Consider the following 26,997-nt stretch of genomic DNA (forward strand, 5'->3'; position numbering starts at 1 on the left):
ATTTCTTTTAAGGGGTAATTTGTTCTCTTTGTCTTGTGTCCTTTCCCCCTAAGGAATAATATTTTGCAGAACCTGAGACTTCCGCATAATTAGATCATACAAAACATCCGCTATCCTGTCTCCCACTAAGACAAGAGGACCTTAAGGTTTAAATTACTTCCATACATCCTCACTGTGGAAGATAAATTATATTCCTTTTGTTTGGTCTCATTAAAGTTCAATTTCATCCGCATCCCTAACACATTTCACATAGATTCTCTTGATCTGACTTTTTCAAAGCCTAGACATCTTCTCCCTGGTAGCAAACGTACCTTGATTTAATGGCATCTTTAAGCTCTGTCTGCATTTCCCTTGAAAAAAAGTCACAGCAAAAGAGTAAAATTATATTCACAGAATCACAGAACAGTCTGAATTGGAAGGGACCCACAAGGGCCATCGAGTCACTCTTAAGTGATATTGTCAATATACTCCTGAGGAAAGTAAGTGGACCACACCCTGTTCTAATAAATGTACCACCGATCAAAATACCTTCTTCAATAACATAATATTTTCTTTTACCCAAGCTACCAGAAACTGAGGGGACAGGGTGGGGGTTTTTTGTGTGTATGAAAATGCATATAAATATATGTAAATTATAAGCGAATGTGTTACGGTGAAAAATTAATTCCTAAGGTGAAAATCCAACTTTTGCTTTGGAAAAATCACACCACTGCAAACCTTATGTCACGTTTTCAATAAAGTTTCAAAGTTCTACAGAAGGCCAAACTGAGGCCAAACCAAAGTTAGCTGAACTGGTCTGTTTCACATTGTCAGAAATATACACTAATTCCAAGTCCTATTCTGCATAGAAAAGTAACCACTTTTTGTAGTATGTACCTTAGAAATATGTACTTGCAATGTATAAATACATATTTATACCACATATACAACATGAAGAATCAATATCTATATCTATCTATATCTATATCTATATATCTATATATATGTCACATATAATAAATCATCATGGATACAGTTTTAAGCCTATGGAAATGTTTCAACACTCTGCTTCTTTCTCCTCTTAAAATACATTTACTAAACTACAAAACTGCTGGATGATTAGATAGCATTCTAATTAAAAGAAATTGTATTTTTAAAGTGAGGTATCCATTGAAATTTTTTGTGCCAATGGAAAACAATGACAAGAGATCACTGGAGTCACACAGAGTGTTTCTAAAATGAAGAATGCTTCATGCAGTATTTTAAACTCATGATCCACTCAGGGAAATTTACAAATTGAAGTACAGTATCATACCTAACCAAACTAAAATACTCATAGCCAATTATATGATTAACACTTAGTTTAACATTACAATTAAATAGCATGTAACTGAACCGTATTGAGTGGAATATAGTTCTAAGAATTACTTTTAAAATCATATCAAATCATAAGCAGAATGACCACCATTTAAAAAAGATGTAAAACCTCTTCCTGTTTCTAGTGCATGTAAGTTCAAGTCTGCTATGTGGTAATAAAGAAACAGGATGAGGAACTGATTTAAATTTTTCTCAGTATGATTAGCATTGGGAAATACCAATTCGAGGTATGTAGAAATTTCACTGCTATTCCATTTCTGTTCCAAAGGTTAAAGGTGTAAAAAAATACCCAAAACAAACAGAAAAAAAGCAGGTAAGCAAGTTGTGTGGAAACTGTGGAAAAAGAAGTTCTTTCCCTACCAGAGCTTTTCCAGGCTTTCAATGTTTCAGTGTTGCTTCCAAGATGCTGCAATCCCTTGCCATGCTTGTCTTCTGTACTTCATTTTTCCCTCTGACCTCTCCCCTTTGTTATATTCCTCTAGGCCAAATCAGTCCTTCCTCTTATATTCCCTATGCTCTCTCCACAGCTCTATGGGGCTCTATGTATCTAGCTCTGTGGGGGCCTCAAAGTTTAAGTTTAGATTAATTTTATATTATATATATACACATTTTTATATTCAAATCAGACTTACGAAAATCATTCACCACAACATTCAAAGACACCCAATATTAATAGAGTCCTCAGCCAGCATAACTGCTTAAGTACAAAGATGGGTTATCATATGTGTAATTTTCTAGCTACCTTCATTTCCATTAAAGCAGTTGAGAGTTTGAAATCATTTGGCTGCCTGCCTTTGCAGGAGGCAGATCTGGAGAAAAAGAATAAAAGCAATGCAGAGAGAGATCAAGGAGAATGATCAGAGGAAAGGACTCACCTCTTTTAGTCAGTTTTCCATTTTAGTTGTTCCAATAGTTAAAGAGGGAAGAGATTTTTTGCACACTCTTTAATTCAGATGTCAGTTCCAATACTTGATGCTTGACTGTTCTGAAAAACAATCAAAGTGTAGGAGTTAAAACTACTAGCCTGAAACAAGATAAAATCATTAACATGGCAAGGATCTATGTATTCATTAAAAATCACAGCAATGTTGAGATGTTTTATAACAATGCTCCGTGGCAAGGTTTTTCACATCCTTCCATGCTCTCCTTCTTGAGCAAAAAAGGAATATTTTGATTTCATAATGCTACATTTGTGGTGCCATCTCTACCTTCCAACCCTCCCTGCACAATGCATGAAGCGTTTGTTGGTTCTTTTACCAAAGGATATGAAGACTAGTTACATGTGATTGCCTCAGGAAATCTCCTCAAGCTCACCTCTCCCCCACTCACCCCCTTTCACAGCCTTTTCTCACTCTGCATAAACACCATGGAATCCTGCTGCTTGTGTCTGGAAAAGCAGAGGAGATTGGTGAGAAAACCTGAAGCACCCAGCTTTATACATGGTTCTTTCCCCACCAGCATTCTATGGGTAGTGGACAAAATTGCAGTGGGGAATCACTGCATGTTAAAATATATGGTTTTTAAAAATTATATAAACTGAAAATACTTATTTAAAAGCCACTTTATCTGTCTTGTAAGGAAAATTACATACACGTTTTCCCCCTCTTATTTCTCCAGTACTACTTACTGAGACTAACAGAAGTAAATGGCTTTCCTCTGTGTTCTATATTTGTTCTCTATGAGTCATCTCACTATTTAAGTGTTGTTTCTCAGCACCTAAAGGTCTAGCTATATTATTCTGTCTTTTTTCATGTGAACAATTTGAAAGTACAAGCCAGAATAAGTACGACTATTTTTTCTTATAAATGTAGTTAGCATCTCATATCAAACTTCACTGTAAAGCATATTAGAAGAAAAAAAAATTCACAGCTAAGGGTGCTTTGATACTAGCCTTGGACTATACTGAAGATTTATCACTACAATAACTTTTTTGATGTGTTCTTAAGTTATTTTAATCTCTTGATGTTCATTCAAAGAAATACCTTTCCTCATCATATTTAACTATTGGGGGTTAGTTGTCAGAAAAAACAAGTAAAAATTTTCAGAGCAAAAATAACTGGAAAATATTACAAACACATGCTTATAAAACTAGAAGAGAGTAACCCATCAGTCTGATGTTCCACTCCCCACAGGCTACAAACCATCCACAAATTAATTTCTTTGGAAGTGGGATGCACATCTTAGTAAAACATTGAGATTTGGATTGAAATTCTCTGGAGTAACCACTAAGAGGACAGAAATTGCCTCTGTACAAAAGAGGTCATTATTCCAGGGAATTACTTGACCTCTAAAGCAGTCAAGCAGAGGATGGCTGCAGCCTCCTCTTTGTTACCTTTGTATTTTCTGTGAGACCCATTTCCAAGATAAACAAAATTCTGACACTGCTTCAGAGTTCCTGACATTGATGTCAGGATAGAAACACATTCCACTGGTACTCCAATGACAGCACTTTGTGCAGAGCTGTCTTTGAGGACCTGCCTCTCCCTTGAGGTATTTGAGAAATACACTATCTTTAGTGTATTTCTTCTTAATTCTTAAACAAAATTCCCAGTTCTTCTCTACAGTTTGTCTTCTTTGGTTGGTTGTGCAGATTTTTTTGCCAGAAGTGGGAGAAAACAACATGCTCAAAGTAGGAAAATGAGATGATAAAACTATCAGAATGTTATTGGGCTCAAGAGATGGGTACAAAACTAGAAACTGCTTTTAAATTATTTCAGAAATGCACAGATTTCCTGTTGACAGGATCTCTTTTCAGGAAGGCTTTAATTTGCCTATAATATTGAATAAATACATCATAAGCATTTCAGATTTTCTGTGAGAGTATAAAATTGACAGAGTGTATTTCATTGTAACAAGTAAACTGGATTGATTTTTCCTTATAACATCTCCTTAGGGAGCTTACAAACATAAATCTCTAAAGGAACAAATCCTCCATGTCTTTAGGAGGAGCTTTGAGTTGTAACAACTTCTCTGAACCTATTGAAACTTCCATACTTGAAGATTTGGTTGAGAACCTTGCTGAAGCTGGGCTCAGATAGATTTCTCTTAGCTGACAGAATTCACGTGGATGAGAAATTTTAACATGTCAAATGTATTTAGTGATGACAGAGACACCAAAGGCAGGCAATGTAAAGGTATCACCTTAACACAAGTGTTAAGCACACTGTAAGTTACTGCCTGAAGTGTAAAAAAGATAAAATTTGAAAGTAACTTTCTGCAAACATCTAAGTGCTTATGACAGAGTTTTCAGAGATGGCCATAGACTAATGTGCTTCAGACTCAGTACAAACACATGGTACTAACCATGCCAACAGCCCAAACTAAATCAGCATTAGCTTAATAGTTTTAAAATTTCTTTAATTCTTCATCTGTTTTGCTTTTGGTCTTTCTTATTTGTGCATGTCTATGCACATTAGCCTTCTCTCACCACTCTCCCTGTTTTTTATTTAATCACAGAGGTACAACCAGAAAAGGTTCACAAAAAAGCAGGATGATGATGGAGCATGCAGAATGACTTCTGCAAGAGGGACAAAACACCAGGGTAACATTATAGAAAAACTGAAAAATTAATCATGGAAGATTATGAAAACAACCATAGGACATCAAATCAAGCTGATTAGGAGTCACATCACAAAAAGAAAGAAGCTGAACAAATGAACAAAGAGAGGTGACCCTTTCTGCAAAGTACAGTTGTACTGTGGGACTCCTGCCACAGTAGGTCATGAAGATCAAATCATGCCTTCAAGAGAAGTTAGGAAAAGTGTGGAAAAATTAAGTTTCCTCAATTTAGGTAACTAGAAATGTTTAGAATCATGCAGCTCAGAAAGACCCAAATTTCAAGACATAAGGAGGGTAAGAGAATATGTTTGACTTGTTCATATATTCTTTCTTTTGATCTCCAGTGCATGAAACAGGGCATGGGACAAAAATACTTTTGAGCTTGATGGTCATTTTAATAATTTCTTTGTGTTTTTAGATAGATTTTGTTAAAAATAAATCTGGAAGAAAGTGTGGCAAAGAACAGGAGCAAAGACTAACCCAGAACAGTGCCTAGGTGCCTAGGGAGGCTGTGGCATCTCCATCCTGAGCGATACCAAACAATCAGCTGAACAACACCCTCCACAACTTGATAACTGCCTATAATTCCTTACTAGGTAAATGATTCTGTGAATCTGTGAGTCTGAGAAACAGGCTCTAATCACGTCCCTGTACCATTCCTTCACAGAACAGCAATTCGCAGTGTGACCATTATCATTAAACCAAATTTCAGTGGGGAAATGAATGGTAGGTCTTCAAGTGTTTTATTACGTACTAAACTATTTGATTTCTCTTCTACATGATGCTTCTTTACGCTCCCGAGGTCTGTTTGTATGCATAATTTGTAATTAATGATACACACAGTAAAGGAAGTGAACGGAATTTTTACCTGTTGTAATTTTTTTATTTTTCATCACTTAAATTTTATTAAAGTAATTCACAATGAAAGTGGATGAGTATCCATTTTTGTGTACACATTATCAAGATACTGACCTACATTAACAACCCAAATCTGTTCCATTACAAAGGTGTACTTAGAGGGGCTTTATATACACTGCAACCTTTCAATGAGGGTGAGTCACCTAAGGTGACAAATGGCAGATAACTCTGATGTTCAGAAGAGGCCTCTTTCAGATGATGACTTAGTGCATATTAAGCCATTAGCAACAACAATTTTTTTTTTACTTTTTAGGCACTGGGCAGGAACCTCATCAATTTTCTTTCCAAATTAAAGCAAAATAATAATAATTATAGAAATTAGGACTGCCTAGTAACTACATGCAAATGAACTTCTAAAAATTTAATTACAACCTCACTAGTGTAGTAGTAATGGGAATACCACAAAGCTTAGCAATGAGCAGAAAACTCAGTCTTCTTCCTGTAAAGCCAAGACTGCAATATCACACACATTTATTGAACCTCATTTGTAAAATTAAGAGTCTCCCTCAGACAATTAAAAATCATGCTGAGTACTCAGCCACAGTAAATTACAAATATAATTAAGTAAATAATAAGAAAGCCCAAGTCCCTACTTAAATGCACTGCCAATTCAGCTAATCCAAGCACAGCAAATATTAATGCAATACTTCAATGTCTACAGCTCAGCTCCTGATCTACAGTAATAATAACACATTAAGATTTTGTTCATACTCAGAACAAACCACTTATTTTCCCCAAGACAACTGCAGCACCAGGTTGCCAATAATAAGCTGCTCATATCTTCCATCATCCTGCTCCAGAAGGCAGGCTGAGAAGATGAGCACTTTTAGCCTGATTGCATTTACCACCAATTATATAGACACAGTCTTTTGACCATTCTTCACTTTAAACTGAAAATAAGATAACCTGAAGGATTAAAATCAATGCCAATTAAAGGGATCTGCAAAGTGTGGTTTTTAATTACGCTGCTTTAGTAAGTCACTACACAATCACTATTTGCATTCCATTGTTTCTGCATACAAAGCACAAAAAAATTACATCTTGGAAAAGCCTTCTGATTTTAGCAGCTGGCACACCAATGAGAAAAAGTTTGAAGTTTTGTATTAGCGATAAGCGCTATGCAAGAAATGAAATGTGTCTAAAATTATGCTGACAGCACATGTCACTTGCCAACAATGTACACTAGCATTGATATGAGCTGCTGTTTACAAGCTCACAAAGAAAGGATTAAATAAAATTTAATTAATTCAAACTTAAATATGTGTTTTTACCACTATACAGCAGTGTGTGAATGGCAGACATTTCACTGTCTCACTGCAGTTGTATTATTCTCAGCCTAACCTCATAAATATTAATTGCTTTTGAAACTGAGTTATAAGTCTGCACATGAGATAAAGGAAAAATCCCAAGCATAGGCTTTCCCTCAACATCAATCCACAGGAGGAATAAAATATTCTTTATGAAATGTTCCTGCATCAGCACCAGTGGGAAGTTCCGCAGTCTATTCTAGTTGGAGGTAAATGGTTTTAATTTGCTCTTCATTGTAACTGAAAGAATCAGTTATGTAAAGCCTTAATATTTCCAAACTTGTTTCTTAATAAGGAGAAGCCTCCACAGCTCCTTACCTGACTGCCCCACTGTGAGATTTTTCATGAAATACACATGAAGAATTTGGCTCTAAAGCAGGCAGAAATCTACAGAGGCAAATTAAAAGAAAAACAAACAAAAACTCCACAAATTTCTGTATCTACCACTACCCCAAGAATGCATTTTAAACAGAAAGAGGGAGGGAGGGAGGGAGGGAGGGAGGGAGGGAGGGAGGGAGGAAGGAAGTGGCGGAAGTGGCGGAAGGAAGTGACGGAAGGGAGGAAGGGATGGAGGGAGGGAGGGAGGGAGGGAGGGAGGGAGGGAGGGAGGAAGGAAGTGGCGGAAGTGGCGGAAGGAAGTGACGGAAGGGAGGAAGGGATGGAGGGAGGGAGGGAGGGAGGGAGGGAGGGAGGGAGGGAGGGAGGGAGGGAGGGAGGGAGGGAGGAAGGAAGTGGCGGAAGTGGCGGAAGGAAGTGACGGAAGGGAGGAAGGGAGGGAGGGAGGGAGGGAGGGAGGGAGGGAGGGAGGGAGGAAGGAAGGGAAATTTTAGGCCATAATTATTATATATAAAATAATTTCAGTGTGAAGCACTGTATAGAGACCCGTGAATCCAATTCCCCTTACCATTTGACACATATCTATAAAGAGAAATATTTATTCACACCACATATATGATGAAAGTCTATGCATTGCACGTGCACAGTCAAGTGAAATTCTGCAAACAAATCAACTACAATCTTTCTCTCTCAAATACTCTTACATCCTTTCAAAATTATGGCTAAAATATCTATACATGATAGAAGTGGTTGCAACACAACAAAAACCTGTGTATCTCAAGTAACATTTCCAGAAATATATAATAGTCCTTCCCAAATTACCCTGGTCTCCATATTTCTCGCACAGCTTTTACATTGCATCAATTCCCTTTGGGGAGCACATATAGCAGCAAATATGTCAGCAGCACTTCAAGAATGAAATACTGTGCTTTTAAACCACTCTAAATTTTCATCTCTCTATTCCCCAAAATAGCATGATGGGTAGTAGAAGACCATAAAAAAAAACAAACCAAGGTTTATTGTTTCTCTTGGTACATGGTGAAAAGTAGACAATTTCAGAGTACATCTTCCAGAACCTACATGTGAATTTTAAACATGTCCAGCTCATGATTTTATTGCATGAAATACTACTACTGCAATCAAAATTCCCTTTGCTTTGAAATGGTGAAAACCTGCTTCCAGCCTAAATAGCAATCATGAAGCATTTAAGCCATTTTTGATACTGAACATGTTAAAAAATGGCATCCAGCTGCTGCAGGAAGAAACTTTCAATTACACAGTTGGTTGAAAATGTGCTGCGTAGTAAAGAACTCTACTTGTGCAGCACTATTAGGAATCTGCAAACAGGGGGATACTTTGATAATCTAATCATATCTTTTCAAAAAGGTTAAATTTCTATTACCACAAATCAATCTCTGTAACAGACCATTTGTCAAAAATATTTAACAGGACATTTATTTATATCTTTACTATTTCCTGCTGAAAGAATCTTTCTCTCTCTCTCTTTTTTTCTTCATGTGGTCCAGGTCATTCAGCTCTTGCTTTGGAGCCAAATCTAACCATCACTGTGTATATAAGACAGAAGCTTTCCCTGCAAGTTTCCATGGTTAAAACATCTGTCTAGATAATGGCTTTCACATACAGTGCACAATTTTTTATGTTCAGTCATCATCCATTTGCTGTACTTAAAAACTCAAACCTTCAAACCTCCTGAACAAGGCTCCAGTTACATTTGATGTGGAAAAAAAGCTGTCAACAGAAAATTCATTATCTTTCCATCATGCTGTACTGGGTGGTAAAAAGAGAAAAATTTACCCCTCTGTGAATTCCCACCAAACTGAACTGTCTTTGTTAGTCAAGGAATAACAGGAATTATGTCCTGCACAGATAAACATTCCTTTTGTTGCAAGAAATTGCTTTTTTAATTGCCTTTTTTTTAAAAAATAAATCAGTGTAAATCATGTACTTTTCTATCTTGCCAAAGAGAGCACAAAAGACCTAAGCAAGTTCAAACTAACTTGTCAACAAAGCTGATGCAGAAGTGTACAAAATAACTCTCTATGTCCCAGGCTTAAATTATGCTGAGCATAAGTTCCTGATGCACATCTAAACAAATGAAGAAGAGTAGTGCCAAGTTTATCTTTATTGTCTATGTATTTTTTATTATTTAAAAAAAATTAACAGACAACACTGCCAGGTTGATCCCACACATATTTTCCCTTTATTTTGTGCTAATAAGCAGGGCATATCAAAACCATTTCATGGAGTCATGAATATGGTACATTAGCCCCAGGAGTTTGCTGCTGGCTTATTCCTGCTCTCACTGGCTGCCAATATTACTGTTGATTTGAACAGGAACATAGGCTGAAGTAAAGAGCTTTTTAAAAATCCCATACAATGTAATCAGGTTTATTACATCTAAGTACACAAGTGCTGGTTTTCAATTATATTCTACTGTGAAAAAATTGAAAAAAATATCACCTAATCAGGAGGATTTTTATACATAGTTTTTTTTTGATTACAGACTTCACAGCATACCAATATTCAAGAGAATGTCAAAGAGAGAACACAACTCTTGTAACTGTGTGCTGTTTTTTGCTTAATTCATTTATTGACTGCTTGATTAGTTAGATTGTGCAGTACCTCGGAAATATAAAACAGTAATAAGTACTAATTAATCATTTATATAACATTCAACTACAGCTGCAAATCGTACAAATATAACAAAAAGTATTAACTGCATCATGGTGAAGCCCGTGTTTCTGGTGAACTTCCTTCATTAGGGTAAATAAAAGGGTAAAGCAGTCATAGGCAGCAATCAGGGGGCTGTAGCTGCAGAAAGCCTGCTCCACAGTGAGTGACAGAAGCATGAGATGAGGTGAATGAGTGATACTAAAAGTGCTGCCCAACTGCTTGTATTAAGGAGAACATATGGCAAAAAGAGGCAGAACTGCAAGGCAAAAATGACAGTTTCATTGAATTGCAAATGAGAGGTAATAATTTCAACATACACTGTGACAGAATACTTCTGTGTGTTATTACAAGCTCTGGTGGATGCTGCCTTAGACCAATTAATGAATGGAATCATTTCATGCAACAGCATTTAGTTCAGTAAGGCTGGAAGTGAAAAGCTGCTCCTGATAATGCTTTCTGGTGACCTATTGAACCTGCTCTAACTGGAACAGCAGTTTCTTCTGTCAGAACAACTTAAGAGCTGAGTGATAAAGAGGAGACAACATTTATCACTTCTTCCAAGTCCAAAATCATGCATAAATGGATGAAGCAAATGGATCAGAGTACCTGGTGATGGATAAAGAGCAGGAGAAAGCATCTAGTAGTATGAAACATGCAGAAAGGACGGAGAGATTTGTTGCTCTAAGAATAAAACTGTTTTGCTCTAAGAATAAAACTGTTTGGAGTTCTATGAAAACATCCAGAATGGATGAGTAGAAGAAGAACTTGCACATCATTTATACCAAAAGTTAAACACCTGATAGTTAACGACAAGGAAAGTTAGACTATTATGTAGTTGAAAAGGAAACGCTTCCAAAATGCTTCTGCCATGACTTTCAAAGTTATACAATGAGTAATAATGATAGCTTAAATGTACAAGCAGACATTAAAAGATTAACTAATGGGACAAAAGACAAAAAATTAAGTTAATATTTATCATCATAAGCAAGAATATTAACACTCTCAGATACTATTATGTCTGTGGTATCAAAGATTTTCCATGTGATAAGAAAGTTTTAATGCAACTTTATGAAAAGACACATTTCCATTTCTTATTTTTGATGGATTTATCTTCTTCAGCCTGCCAGTATATGCAAAACAGTGTGCAGAGATGATTTAATAGCACAACATATAAGGGTTTTTTCACATTCTTTAAATATAGAGAATGCTGAAAAATCTGATGGATTCATATACTAAGAGATAAGCCAAAACTATCTGCTAGACCATTGTTAAATTCATCTAATAATGTCCAAAAAAATCCATCAGAGTTCATCTGAAATTTTCAATTATTTTGCTCAGGCACATTATAAGCCCTTTTTATATTTTGTTTTTCTGAGTCTTCCTTTTCTTAGTTTAGGGAATTACTATTGTTTTTATTGTTTATTACTTATGGGGTTCTCTTTAATGTCTAGTTCTAAGGCAAGCAAGGTGAAATCTTTTTAGGTATTCTGTATTTTATCTTGTTTACCATAGCTATGACCAAGTATCCAGCAGTCAGAGTTGTATGATTCTGGAAGGCATTGAGAGCACTGTCTTTCAATGGAGAATCTTAAAATGAGATGTAAATCAGAGTTGTAACTTAATGGCCATGGAATGTAGGAAAAATTAGTTAATAAGTTTTCACAAGAATAGGCAGTTTTTACTGCCTTTGGGCTAGTCAATCTCATAGGAGTCCCACAGAATTCAGAAAATACCCCCAATCGCTGAATCTTCATGACATGCTACAAAAACTTTTATTGTTTAAGCTTGTAATGACATGCTGGGTGCTACATGGTGCATGACTCACATTCCTAATGAAGACTTTGTAACAAAACTGGCAGTATCCTAAGTATATCCATAGCATTTTTGACAGATCACTTGGTAAACTTTGCAAAATGGAAAATAACAACCTTAGAATGGGAAACCATCCTCAGAATATCATCAGGTTGTTTTCCTCAGATGGCCCTTGCTTTTTTCCACTTTTTAGTTAAATAACTACTGTTATTTACTACTGAAAAATCAATTCTAAATATGAAAAAATTCTTTTCAACAGATTTTCTGAACAAGTACAGAGTATTTTCTATTTTAATTTTCCCAATCCATACAAACATACTCCCTAACTTTCTAGAAAAGTTCTCCCACTTGGAACTTTGTTCCTATTCACTTTTCAAGTTCTCTTTTTGTTAACTCTATGTCTCTAAAGTCCTTCTATTTAAAATGCAGTAATATTTATAAAATAACATATTCAGTGATGGATAATTCAGAGGTTTTTTTAACATAAACTCTTGAGGAAGTGATTAATAAATGCACTGGGAAAATAAGCAATTAATGTCTTTGGCACTGTCTCTGTATAATGTTGGCTGGATGTCTGAATGTGTTCACTTTGTTCCTTTCCTGCACTGTTGCTTGGTAATATTGCCTTCTGTCTGTTACATTACAGAAGACATCAGTTCAGAGATGCTTTCATTCTAGGTTATTGAATTCAAAATACCAGAACAATATAGTATCTAAGTTCTCCATACTTGAATTACTCTCTGTTGTAGCAGCCACTTGTGATACAAACATCATATGTGTAGATTTGCATGCTTTTGGTAAATACATTTTATGTTCTGCACTTCCTTGACAAACCATGTCTGCCTAGGTGTTTAGCATCTGACTGCCATATGCAGAATCCATCCCTAAATGGTAGCTTTCACTTAAATCTGCTGGCTCAAACCTTCTCATTATGGCACATTATAGGCATGACTTGAGTGGTCGGAGTGTCCACGCATAAATCCCAGTCTGTAATTTGCAAAGAAATCTTCACATGGAAAGAACAGTCATTTAAACTGACATGGACTTCTCCAGTGAAGTTCCACTTATCAAAAAGTTAAAAACAAAGTGATGAGTCAAGTGTAAAGACTTGAAGAAATGAAAGCTTGTCATGAAAATTCAAATCACTACTCTGAATGCTGGATTAATTTTATTAATCATTTTTCAATTAGACTTCTGGCCTCAAGCAATCTAGTTACTTCAGTCAGTACTTAAAAATGTGTCAGCACTAAAAATGGATAAGTTTTCCTAAGAAGTAGACATAATAGATGTTATTTAAAAATAATTTTAAAAGGAAAAAACCCCGAACTTTAAGAAAAAAGAGCCTTTATATTTGGCATGCAACTACAATGACTCCTGGCTTTCTGTCCAAAAAATTATGACTTGATGGATTTTTAAATAGCCTCCTAGCATTTTTTTTTTGAGTGGCCTGAAGAAATAAAATTGTGAGCCTGATTTCACATTTGCAACCAGAATGAGTCACAGCTAAAGATTCTTAATGCACTCTTTGTACAAAACATTGTATCATGACATCACTGAGCAAAATTCGTATTCATTGCAAATTGCTTTTATAAAGAAATTGTTATTATAATTACAAAAGAATTTGGTAAAATAGAGTTTCATCAAATATCTTCATCATTATTTGCTTTCACCTGATTTGCTTTCATTTCTGGGCTGGTAAAAATTATCCCTGTTACTTGGCTGAATGTTTTGTGGCTTTCTGTAAATGCAGATTTCCAATTGAAGTTTTAGGGTACCAGATGTACAATTTAGTTAAACCCCTAAACCAGGCCTGAATCTGACATGTATCTACTGCTCTGCTGATTACAATCTCTGCCAAAACTGTCAAAACAACCACATCAGTACAAGAAACATAGATACCAATATCATATCCTGCTTACTGAACTGAAACAAGAGCCTTCCTACACATTGCTCAGAATTACTATTGTGCAATACCTTTACTGAGTCCCAGAACCAATAAGCAGGGTCTGTTAAGCTTGGCCAAGCAAAAAAAAAAATTATACAATAACCTGTATGATTTACCAGAGCTGACTGAAACAATAACCAGAGTTTTCTTACGGCCCCATTATCCCCTGTCGCACTTCAACAACACCGTTTTTATCTGGGAAGACTTTTTTCCTCAAGAATAATTATCAGAAAGAATGTTTTGTAGTAATTTCCAGTGTATCCTAGTACTGCATTGCAACAGACATAGAAACCAGGAAGGTCAAAGAAGTCATAGAACTGCTGCCATGGTAGGAGGACTGATCTACTTCAGTTTGCAAGGGTCCAGCTTAAGGTAACGCATGAGGTTGTAATTACTGGCTATAACCAATCTACCTCATCTATGCAAATAGTTACCTTTCCTGCCTCTTATCTGCTCACTACCAAAATTAAAATCTCTTTTTCTATAGTTCCCCCCAATACTTCTTTCCATTTTGAAGGCAAAAATATGCAGTTGACAAGTTTCAACTTGTGATGGGCAGAAAACTGTTGAAAACCACACAGTATCTTGAGATCCTAAACATTAGAATACACAAATCCTGGTGAACAAAGGATTTTGTATGTAAAAAATTGAACTGGTATCATATCTGTTTTGAAAGTGATTCACTGATGTGTCATTTCCTATGGGGAGATGAACTGAAGTGCCATAATTGACAATTTCATTGGCAATACTGAAGTGGAAGCTATTGTTACTCAAAACCTGAGGGACTGATACACAATACCCAGGAGGATGGTATTTGTAGAGCTGTTCCCAATGCCACAAGTGGCTCAGCAGCACAACAAGCAAGTGAAGCCTCTTTGCAACAATCTAGACAGAGATGTCCTATGCACTTCTGGGCAGTGTATCTCTATGATGTAAGAAAAAAAGGTATCAGAAGAATTTGTGTATGTTTAATTATTGCATGCAAGCATACTGAGATAAAACAGTTTTCAAAGTAATCATAAGATATGAAAGAAATATCCCAACTCAAATATACTCAAACATACTTTTAAAAAAAAAAATCCCGAAGAACCAAAAAATCAGCAGTTTGTCTTTTTTCAACCACACAGTTTAAAACTGTTTCTCCAAAATTCGATTTCATATGCAGGGCCCTCATGGCCTTATATTCTATAGAATATCTACACAATCTGTTCTTCTCCAGACCACAGCTATTTGAATGCCATCAAGGAGTCCTTTTCACTCCATTTTAACTGTCCTTTTAGTATTTTAAGCTAGCTGCATGCATATACACAAATTCACAATGCCTCTAATATAAAGTCTGGGTGTAACTATACTGCAATTTTGCCTGTGCAAGGCTGCATAGATGGGGTAGTGAAGTGACAGCCCACTGCAATAGAACAGCCCTGGTTTTCTCAGGGTCTTTAGCCTCAGGTTACCAAGCTCTTCAGATGCAAATGAAGTTTGCATTCTATCACCAGCAGAGGGTTCTGCAGTGAAGGAGGATTAATAATTCTCCTTCTTTTTCCTTTCCCAAACTGTTTGCATTTTGACAATCTGCAAATAAATTGCATGGTTCAGTTTGTCAATGACTGACTTTCTATGAGTACTAGACATGCAAGAGGAGGTCAGAAATCCTAATTGCGCTGATTACAACACAAGTGCTGATTCATTTCACCTCCCTTTAACTATCCAGAGGGCTGTGCAGAACCAGTTGGTGTGTCTATGTATACATAAGATAGACATTTATTTTTGTCATGTGAGGAAGATATGTGATGGGTTTGGTGGTGGGGAACAGGATCAGATTTTCAAGGATTCATTTAATGACTCCATTTCTTTTAACAATTCTCCATAGTAGGAATGGTTTGTTGTTTGGGTTTTTAAAATATATATATATATACAATATATATAATATATATATATATATATATATATATATGTACAATGCCTGGAACAATAAGTTTTAGATTATTGGTTGGACTTCCCACATACTGCAGTGACCTCTGCATTAAACAGCAGCACCATAATAGTATCAGGATTCTTTTTTGATGGCAATGCATTAACAGAATAAAGCCCTGATTCACAGCATAAGTGCATGAGGGGAAAAAAAAAAAGCCAGCTAAAGCAGGGGGAATGCTACCGAAGCAGGAAATGCTTTAATACCAGATGCAGCTGAGCTCCCTCAACAGAGCTCACTTTGACTGCAAGATGAAGGGATGGATAAGAAATGGAATTCACTCGGGACTGAAGTAGATTGGTAGGAAAACTTGTCAGCTGTTTTGATTTCATTTTGTTTTGCACAACCAAGAGACTGTTCTTGGTGAGTTAAATAGGTTTTCATATAGATAATGGCATAATGGTGCATTTCTGATTAAAATAAATTTCACCCCAAAAAGCCAAGAAAAATTGTATCATTACAACAAATTAATACTTCAAAGTCTATTTTTTTGCAGGATATTTTTTCAGTATACACAAAACAGCAGTTAGGCAGTTTTCAGAAAGAGTGTTCCCCTTTATTTTTAAAAGCTCCATGTAGCGTAATAAATGGCCAGCCTGAGCAGAGAAGATGGTATAAAACTTCATAATGTTAACTTTACTTGAATAGATCATGGTTTTCAGGATTGAGGTAAAAACAATTTACCAACTCTTAGTCATCTGGGCACAGAGCCTAGATGCCAAACTTTCAAGAATCCAGAAAGGCACATGCAAGAATAGAATGATAAGATATACAGCGGTATCAAAATGTGATTAAATGTTTATGTTCCACCGGATTTTGACTGAGATGACTGTTAGAAAGATGCTCTATTTGAATGTCTGAAAAAGACAGTATTTTACTATCCTTCCTCCCCAGTTTCTTGGTATTTTAAAAGAAAATTAACCAGATGATATGCCCCATTATAGGTTTCTGCTCTGGGAACAAATGTAAATTCTTATTCTTTCAGTAGGAAAAGAGATAGAATCTTTCTTAACCTTCTAAGTATTGTTGCAGTACCCTCATATTCTGCACAGGTTTACAAAAGAGTCATTCAGGTGACACAAGCTGAACCAACATTAACACCTATCTACCAGCTCATTCATTGCTCTACTTATTGTGTGAGAAATGGGAAACATTACCAGGGAAAAATCAGGAAAGCCTTTTTACTCTGTCCTAGTCTATAGTGTGATATCAGATATTTTAAGTGCTTCATGCTGACTGCCTCTCTTCTTGAGGAATACTACAATCAATAGTTCAAATGCCAGATTCCCAAGTCCCATCTCACTCTATTTTTTCAATTGAAAAGCAACTCTATTTTACCTTTTAAAAACACTTATTGACAGAGCAACTCTCTCAAACTGTTATCCAACAGAGGCTGGATGAAAAGGTTTTACAGTTTCTAGAAGCATCCTTAGCCAGAGAGAGAGAGTCAAAGTGCATACAGATGTGGAACAGTATTGCCCAAAGCAAGGCTGTTTTGAGTTCTGTAGCTGCCCATGCATGACATTTGCTCTTATATACAAATATTTCCTTCAAACACACAAAACCACCTCTATCTGAATCCATTTCATAGAATATTCTCCCCCAATGTTTATTTTACCAGTTTATAGACAGTCTAATATGGCCATACTGGTGCTGAGAACGATGCATAATGTCCCTGAAACAGAAAGCTTTGTGCTGTTACTGCCTCTTTTTACAGACTGCAAGAGTAGCAATAATGGGGGATGAACTGGCCATAGGATGATAACTGTCTTAAAAACAGTCCCTCAAAAAAGGGCTTTGGGAGAGAGGGTGAAAGAAAAAGAAATATGGAACATTATAGAGGAATTCAATCAAGCTATCAAAGAAAACACAAGCTCAGGAGGTAAGAGCCTTGCTTATACTATCATTTATCAATGGAAAATAACCTCAGTTTAGGGTAAGCTACTGTTTTCAGAACTGCTTAAGTGCAAAATTTAAGTCTAAAACTTAGGAGAAACATGCTATTTGTTTTGTCTAGATTGCTCCATACTGCAGCACTATATAGGTATTTTTGAACTAATCTGAAATAGTTTCTCACGATTATCACAATGTGCAGCAAGAAGATCTAAGCTCTGAAATTTATCATGTTGATAAAATTTATGTTAGTACTTGAGCAGGTGACTATAAGTTTGCAGTTGGAGAACTGATTATATTGATGTTGGACTAGCTGGATCAGTTGTAATGGAAAATTCTAAGCCCTTAAAAATTCACATTGGTACCACGCTTAGAAGAACCCAGTAGGAGAACAGAAAATGTTTGCTCATGGGCAAAAGCATAATTCAGACATGAGCAGCAGCAGAAGGAAGAAGAGAATTTTTTCCCAAGTTGTGCGTTTTTTGGGAAGTATCACATATGTCCCATATATTCCTGTAAAAATCCTTCCCTGTATACCTATACACTCTGCTCATCAACAACGTAAGGACATGACCAAATCTTAACTTCCTCAGAAACCAAACCACCAACACATATGCTCTGGGGAAGGAAGAAAACTTCCTAAGCATTGTTCACATGCCAAAACCTGTATTTCCAAGAAGACCTTGCAGAGGAGGGAGCTGCCTGGGGCAGGAGCTGGCACTCACACACCATCAATCCTTACATGCAAGATCAGACCACTTAAAAGCAGACCTCTCTCCCTCTTCCCTCTCCTTCTACAGCAAAGACATTCATTAGAGGAATGTTTTGATAAAGTTTACTTTGAAGTCTTTCTATCCTCACTATTTTTAACAGATGAACTCAACATACTGTTCCAGCAGTAGCAAGGTGGTAATGAGCTTTTCCACCTGCAGCTTCCCCTCAGCGGCTCACAAGCCCCTTCTATTTGACTTGACAACTCAACTGCACCTGTAGCCACTCCCTAATCCTACCCCACCAAATGCAGCTTAGCTTGAACTCTTTTTATTATTTCTTCATTGTTGACTTTATTCTTGTTCTTTTACTTTGAAAGGTGCCCTTTTTTGAGAGAAGAATGCTGGTGAGCAGCCAAGCTTCATAACATTAGTTGATTTGATTTCACTAAGCATTGTCCAAACGGTGTGCTCCTCTGAATGACAAAGAGAAGCTGCTATATCAGAAAAAGGATTAGCTGCTTGCAAAACAAAACAAGAGGCAATTAGAGATGACATGATCTCTCATCTAAGGTCTTCTCTTAAACACAGAATCTCTGAAATAAAAATAGCTGAATTCATTGTCCCTTACAGTCATTTTAAAAGCTCTTTTGAAATACTACACTATTTCTTTCTATTGTATTTAACAGGCATAACATTTTACAAAGGCTGAACAAACTTAAAGTCTACCACAAAAAAAATGAGCAATTTATCATTTATGAAGGGGATAATTCACAGTCTCTTAACAATTTTTTAACAGTTTGATTCTCTTCCACTTTGGATTGACACCTATGTGCTCAATTCAATTCAAATCATCTTTCTGTGACAAAGTAAATAAAAGCTCTTTCATGCAATTAAGCTATTAAAGAAAATTACATATATATTAATGTTTCAAAAATTATTTCAATATAATTATATTAAAGATGTAATGATGTATCTTAACATTTCAAATTCATATTTGCATGTACTACTCATGTTGAAATAATATATCTGAAAAAAAAGTAATGAAAGGGTAAAGACATAAATATATCATGACTTCATAAATAGAGCTTCTGGAGTTATTTCATGATAATCATATTCCCTGCACATTATACAATCAGTAAAGTTGTTTTATTTCTGACTATATTGAGATGTTTGTTTCCTCCTGAATTATATCTCCAGTCAGGAGATGGATGCTAATTACTAGTAAATTGTCCTCTAGATAAACACAGTTGGCTTAACATCTTATAAAAACTACTGTTGTTCTTGCAGCTTGTGGTCCACATCTTATAGAGTATGAAGAGGGAAGTAATTTCATAAGAATTCCCAAAAAATGTCAGAAATTCAGTTTTTCCTGTATAATATTTGAATAAAATACAAAAGCAATCACAAAACCACCAGTGAAAATATAGCTGTAGTTTAACTCCTCTTTAAATGAAACAATGAAACTGAATGCTTATTCACACTCTTCAATATTTCAGGGAAATATCAACTACTTCCTAAAATGTAAATGGAAGGAGATCTTACCTTGATACCACCTGAATTTGAAGTTATAAATATTCTGACAAGGATTCTGACAACTTGCTTAGCCTGAGAGAGAAAGCCAAGTTTCTCACATTTCAACATGGATGCTGAGAATACAGAGCTAAAGACCTCTGCGATAGATTATCACGTCTGACACATTCAAACAGTTTTGACACATGGCTTCCTCCCTTTGCCAGTTTTAAAAAGATTGTCCTTGAAGAGGCAAACAAACTCTGGACTTCTGGAGGAACACAGACTACTGTAAATCCAGGTGAGGGAGTATATCTCCCCACAGGACATTTTTTAATTTTTTTATTTTTTTGTGTGTGAGTGGAGAAAACAGAGAAATTGCCTGTCACAAAGATTGTGTGCTCTGATCAGACCTATTTTAAAGCTTTATAAATACAGCAATTCAAAGGACTGTTGCTTATAGCAACAAATAAAAGATAGTACAGATGGAGAGGTGAAAAAACTACTGCAAACTGATCATTGTGCTCAGCACATTTACACCTCTGAGAATATGTTGGGGTTTGATAAAGGAAGAAAATGGCAAACATTAATATTGCAGTAATGAGGCTTGTCGGTGTTCACATCCCCTAAGTCACCCTTAGGAGGCCTCCTATAATTTAAACACAGGCACTTATCTCTTAAAAGTGTGTCTCAAGACTATTGACTGATAAGGCGTAATTTTTTAAATGGACAGCAAATAAATTCACTGTCAGCTAATTACCTCACTAGAGTTCCTTTTCATTAGAGATAAATATTTCCAAGCATTAGGTAGTAAATATTTCTGAGGGAAAAAAAGGTTCAGATTAAAGATCAGCCCTTCAGTAAGACCACAGCAAGCTGAACAGCTATGATTGTGTCAGCATATCTTTGGCTGAGAGAAAATAACACCATATATTATAATAATAATATATAATAATTAACTAAGAAAACATAAATTTCCCGTAATGGCGCAGATAGATTCCCTTTGATCTACTGTAGTAGGTAAGATTTTACTAACTACAAAAATGACCTGACCAAAGTGTACTCATAATTAGTTTGACATCAACAACAACAATATCAAAGGAAGACAGTGCCCCAGTTCTCCACCTAACTGGTAGCTTAAAAATGTCACCAGTGGTCTGTAGGTGCATCTTTTCTCTATGCAGCAACACCAGGCACAGCAGTCCTCAATGTTTATTCTTCTGCAGAAAAGTCCAATGTAGATAGTTGCTATTGATTCCTTCTCCCATCAAAACTAGTGGTTATGCAAGCTGGGTGCCCAGTTTGGTGAACTCTTGGGCTGCTTCTGTATTGCCTGTCCTCATCAGCCAAACATGTGCAAAACATGTGCCAAACATGTGCCAAAAACCACATGGCAACTGAGTTTGCTTAAACATGATCCCTAAGAACCCAGCCCAACACAGGAGATGGAGCACACAAAGGAACATAACGTAGTTGCCTCTCTCCTAGCAGCAGCCTGTTTTGTGAATTGCTTCATTTTTTCCATAGTCACAGAGTAGAAGCCATTGTTGATAAGTTTTAACAGTGAAATGGGTGCCATGTGTCATACTGGAAAACTGGTGACAACACGTATCTTGTGGAGGGGCATTGGTTGTCATGCTAAAGTTTGTGAAATTCAAATTTTTGAGCATTTTCAGGAAGGCAGATGACTTCTCTGGAATCATTACAAACATGAAAAACGATTGCTTTCATTTTGAAATACTCTGAGACATAGAGGAAAAAGGAAGTACAAGGGGCATGGCCTTGGTGCCTGGTATTTGGTGCATGTGACATCAACTGTTAGAGGTCCCATGAGAATTACAGGACTGTAAAAACACAAGTGTTGGATGTAAGGATAAAATACAAAGCATTGGGAAACAGCCAAGACACAGTTTGTGCAAAAAGAAGTCATGCTTCATTATACAGCATGTGTTCTTTGGAGGGGTTTATGACCATTTGGATAAAAATTATCCATTTGTCTACTTCGATGAATTGCTCATTTGATTTCCAAAATTACTATGAAAACATTTCTTACTAATGGAAAAACAGGGCCACTGAATTTTGGTGTGTAAGTTGAGAAGTTAGTCTTTACAAGCTCTCTTTGAGGCAGTCCACAGAGAAAGGCAGGCGTGTGCTTCAGGTCAAGAGCACTACCTTGGTATCTGTCAAGTGTTCCAGTGTCCAGGTCCTCATATGCACGATGGTTTGAAGAAGTCCTCTTTCTTTAGGGAGGATTTAGGTCATTCTTAATAGCACCTTCAGTGCTCTTGCTCTGAAAGACTGATAGGAATGCTGTTCAGTAACAACTTCCCAGCACATGGACATGCCACCAAAACCATCAGGTTTGTAAGGAACTAGCCATGACCCTGTAGCAGAGTCCTGCAGTCCAAGCTGGACTGGGAAAGCCTACTAGACACTGGTATTTACTTGGTATAGACCCCTCAAAGAAGAAATTAATTTAAAAAAAAAAAAGCTTTCATTTGGAACAGTGAAGGAAGGAAGAAGGAATGTAAATTCAATCTGCTTATTCTAAGTCCTTTTCACAGCATTTTGTTGGTTGCTTGAACTTGTGGTTGGAAAAGAGAATTCCATGTGAATTTTCTGTAGAGGATCTTCACCACTTGTTTGCCTCAGCAGGATTCTCTCTTACTGTGCAGCTCAGCAACTTCAAAATAATTGTTTTCTATCCATTCATTTGAAACTTTGGATGGCAGTCTTATTATCCAGATTGTTATTATGACAGTATGTGGATTTTTCAGTATGAATAGAGTACTTTGTTAATGTTTATATCCAATAATTCAGGATCCAGCTGCTCCATAAATAATATGAAATCATCTTCACCATTTGAAAGAGCAAGTAATCCAATATTAATCTTGTGGATTCATCTCAGAAAATTTTATTCACCTATGAATGGTTACTAGCAGTCTGAGATAAAAAGTGTAATTTCTAATCATTCTCTTCTTACAGGGTTTCCAGCTTTAAAGGTTTTGGTATACACATCTGTCCATGTTTCTACATTTTGATAAATGTAGCCTTGAAAAATCAATTTACCATCCAAAGCTGTTACAGTACACATGCATTAAAATGTTCTGTTAAACTATTTCACAATAAATTACCAAATCTGTTCTTTTTAGGCTTGAATCACAGGTGATACACTAAATGACCACAGAAAATACACTGTTTTACATTTATTTTCCCCTCTCTATATAAGATGATGTCATTCAGTATGCTCAGGACAGAGTTTGTTTCTCTCATTACCTTTCAGTCTATTACAGGCTAGAGTCTAGGTAAAATATCTGAACAAATGGAAAAAGTTCCCATAATTCTCAAAAGTGACAAATATTACAGTGAAGTCACATCATAAAAGAGGCTCAAGAAGAGCACTGCACTTGCTGTGAGATAAAATTTGCCTGTCAAGGAAGACAAAAGAATATTAATATCTTTGGGGTCTGTGCTTAATGAAATACTTCCCAGACTACTTGCAAGCTCCTTTATTAGGAACAATAACCTTTTTCCCTGAGATCAGTGACACTGTTTTAATACAGAACACCTTACCAAGTGAAGTTTGTTCTGTTTTTGTTGCTCTAGACAATAAAACCTACAGCAGCAGTGATTCAAATGTAAGCAATTTCCAGACATAGAAATTACCTTCAAATGTGCCAAGAATTATGAGAATAGTTCTTAGTTTGAAGAACATACCCCTGCAAATTCATGGTGATACCATTAGATTTTTAAACACAAAATACTTAAGAATTGAGACAAAGGCTACCACCACCAATCATGTCACAAAGGTTCATCAGAGAACCATATGTCAGTATTGATGGTATTTTTGCTCACCTAGCTCTTCTTTTATTTCTTGCAGTCAGTTAAGAGAAAATGAGGGACAATTCATTATGATTGTTTTATCAAATATTTGGGAGATAGTAAAGAGTCTACACACTCAGTGGCTAGGTTTCAGCTACAAGAGTAAGGAAAAATATGTAAAGGACAAAAATCCCACATTAAACATGGGACTGAAATTGAAAATAAAAGAAGAAAAGGCAGAAATTATGTGAAGGACAAATAGCACCAAACATAGAATTAAGGCTAGAAATATGAGTGCAAAAGAGGGAAGATGCAAAGACTTGCTAAAGATCAAACTTCTCACTTTTAGAATAGCTCTGCTTTCTGCTGGGCTTTTTAGTGGGTCTTGAAATATTTATGATCACATTTGCACAGCGTGCCACTCCATCCTCAGTTAACAACCACTGAGTATCGCAGTAGTGACACACCAGTGCATGGCAAAGGAGCTCACCTGACCTGCCACCACAAAACCTGCCCTAGAACTCTCTGCAAGACTGCTGCCTACAATACATCAGTTGCACAACAGACATCATTTCCAACAGCTCTAGAGAATTTACAGAAGTGTGAGAAAGCAATACAGGAATATTTTTTTCCCCCTTTACTATTAATAGTAGAAACATGAGACTGTTTAGGAAAGTCATTTGGCAGCTGTACTATCATCCTGAAACCTGCAATATTAGGTATTTTAAATATAATTGCTTGCTTTTACTTAGCTTCCTTCTTAATTTCTTTCTTCTCCTAAATAATTTCATCTTTAAAACTGAGTGACTCAGCTGCTTCACTGAAAAGAATTGTGTCCCTGCCATACATCTTGTCCTGTAAAAATAAACTATGATGATAAGTGTTTCTATTTAATACAAAGCTTCTTGAAACAGGAGGTTTTTATTGGACCACATTCCTCTCGTTTAACAAAAAGCAATGTTTCTTATGATCTCCCCTCTTTCCATCTCTGAAATTGCAGACTTTCAGGTTACATTGAGAATTTCCCTGTGGTTGCTAACAAGGTTGATCACATGCCAGGACCTCATTCTCTGCACGCAGGAATACAGATTAGTGCAGTCTGACCATGCAGGCAAGCACTGGTCAAGACTTTCACTTAATCTCCTGTGACGTGAATAAAGCAACACACTAAATTAGCTGTGTGGAATGATTGAATCACTACAGTCCAATGATCAAATGCCAGCACAGAGCTGCCATAGAAGCTCAGGCCAGTAATGAAACTGTTCTGCTTTAGTGAATCAGTTAGTTTGGGCTGCAGATCATTCTTTTTAGCACTGTGCAGAAGCAGGAACTGAGCCCACCTGGAGAAAGAAGAAAAGGCACTACTTCTGTTTGCTGCCTTTTAAATCAAATGAAATGCTTTTACAACAGGTACTAAGAGTTCACTTTTTCAACATGACCCAAACTCCATCAGAAAATGGGATCATTTGCCTTTAATCTAAAGGGGTAGCTCCTTGCAAAGCTGCTTTTTAATTTCACATTGCCACAGAGCAAACAGAGCAAGCTGCTGCTGAATGTTAGCACAGGGTGTGAGTACTTGAAAGTGCCTCTAGAGAAAGAAATTAGGATTCTAAAATAAGCATCATTTAATTTCAAATGCTGAAGTTTTGCATCAGGATGTCATACTATAGAAATGAACAACCAGATTTCCAAAATAAAGAAAGCATGTCTGATAAAATGTTGATAATCTAGCCTAGAAACTTGTGTGAGTGAAAACAACCTAAAAGCTTTAATTGCTTTTTAAAATCACAGCCAACTATATATTTACAATCACCATGGAGATGTAGCCTAAAGGATCTAATTCCATTTCACTTAGCAGTATCTGGGAGACAAATTGCCTATTCTACCTTCTCCAAATTATCATAAATGTGCTCACAAGTTCTTCAATGCATTATTTCAAGTTGATATGCTCCCTCAGTAAATACAATTGTTACTTACAGAATTACTTCTGAACATTAAATAAGTAAAAGAAAGCTTTTTTTCATTTAGGAACATCAGCTATCAGGACAAATTATGATGAGCTAAATGCTCACAATGTGGAAAGAAAATTTGAATGCCATCCTTATGGATATATCTGTGACTTTTTACAGAAGGTGCAGTAACTGGGAAAACTGCAGGCTTTACCATATCAGAATTTGAAATTATTCAGTAAACCTATTTCACCATTAGGAAGACCAGCATTTTAGGGCTGCTGAGCTAAACCTTAAGTATGTAATGAAACTCAATTTAATTTGAAGCAGGGAAGATGATACTATATATACCAAAAAGTGGAAGTCTGAGTGAAACTCTGAAAGTCTTTAAATGTAACTGTGTTATTATGTGTGCAACGGCACATGAATCTGACTAGGACTGGACTGGTTCAAGGAGGCTGGCTGAAGGCAAATTTGTATCATCAAATTGCAGCTTCTGTTGCAAATGGGGATGACAGTTCCTATCTACTTTACTACTGATTGAGAGCTCCTTAATATAGCAATACTCATGAACCCTGCTAAATTTAATTTCTATTTCCTTTTGACAACAGGCAGGAAAGCACCCTGTCAGTCAGCTTTTAATATCCATTACTTTCCACATTGCAAAAAGCCATTCCAGATTTTAATTTCTTTTCCAAGGCTATTTCAGGAAACTTTCAAGATGGAATAACAAGCTGAATAAACAGCCCTGAATTGCATATGAGGGTTGAGTATGGTAACAGAAGAATTGGTGCCAACCAAGACATCAGTCTTGACCACATATATTTTGGAGAGTGAGTTAGATAAGTTAAGAAGCAAAGTTATAGCATGACCAAACCCAAAATTTGCCTCATTTTGGGGTTCTGGTTACATTTATTGTCACTGGCAGTGGTGGCTCCCATCTGGTCCAGTTACCCTCTAAGAGGGTTCCTTCCCATGGAAAGCAGGATGTGGCAAAACAGGGCAGGAGGAAAGATGCACTGCTGGTATTACCTAGAAGGATGCTGTGACCCAGTTGGAATGCCTTCCCATACTGGGAAAGGACAGAGCATTTCTGCTAAGAATTACAGGTTCTCACCTTCAAGACATTCGGCTACGTTAAATGTGCAATGTTTCAGTACCTGATCTTCAGTATGGATGGCTTTTGCTCATCTTTTCCTTGGGCAATAGTCCA

At 36.4% G+C, this 26,997-nt stretch overlaps 1 protein-coding gene across 22 annotated transcripts in view; it reads right to left on the reverse strand.

Moving 5' to 3' along the window:
- Positions 1 to 26,997, reverse strand: part of DLGAP1 (DLG associated protein 1) — a 401,340-nt gene that overhangs the window by 248,590 nt on the left and 125,753 nt on the right. For all 22 annotated transcript variants that reach the window (XM_086891436.1, XM_086891366.1, XM_086891464.1 and 19 more), the window contains one exon: positions 2,232 to 2,341. The gene's annotated coding sequence lies outside the window, so the exon portion shown is untranslated. The remainder of the gene's footprint in view (positions 1 to 2,231; positions 2,342 to 26,997) is intronic.

This window comes from Cyanistes caeruleus, chromosome 1 (genome assembly GCF_971803275.1).
Source record: "Cyanistes caeruleus chromosome 1, bCyaCae1.hap1.1, whole genome shotgun sequence".
NCBI classification, from domain to species: domain Eukaryota; kingdom Metazoa; phylum Chordata; class Aves; order Passeriformes; family Paridae; genus Cyanistes; species Cyanistes caeruleus.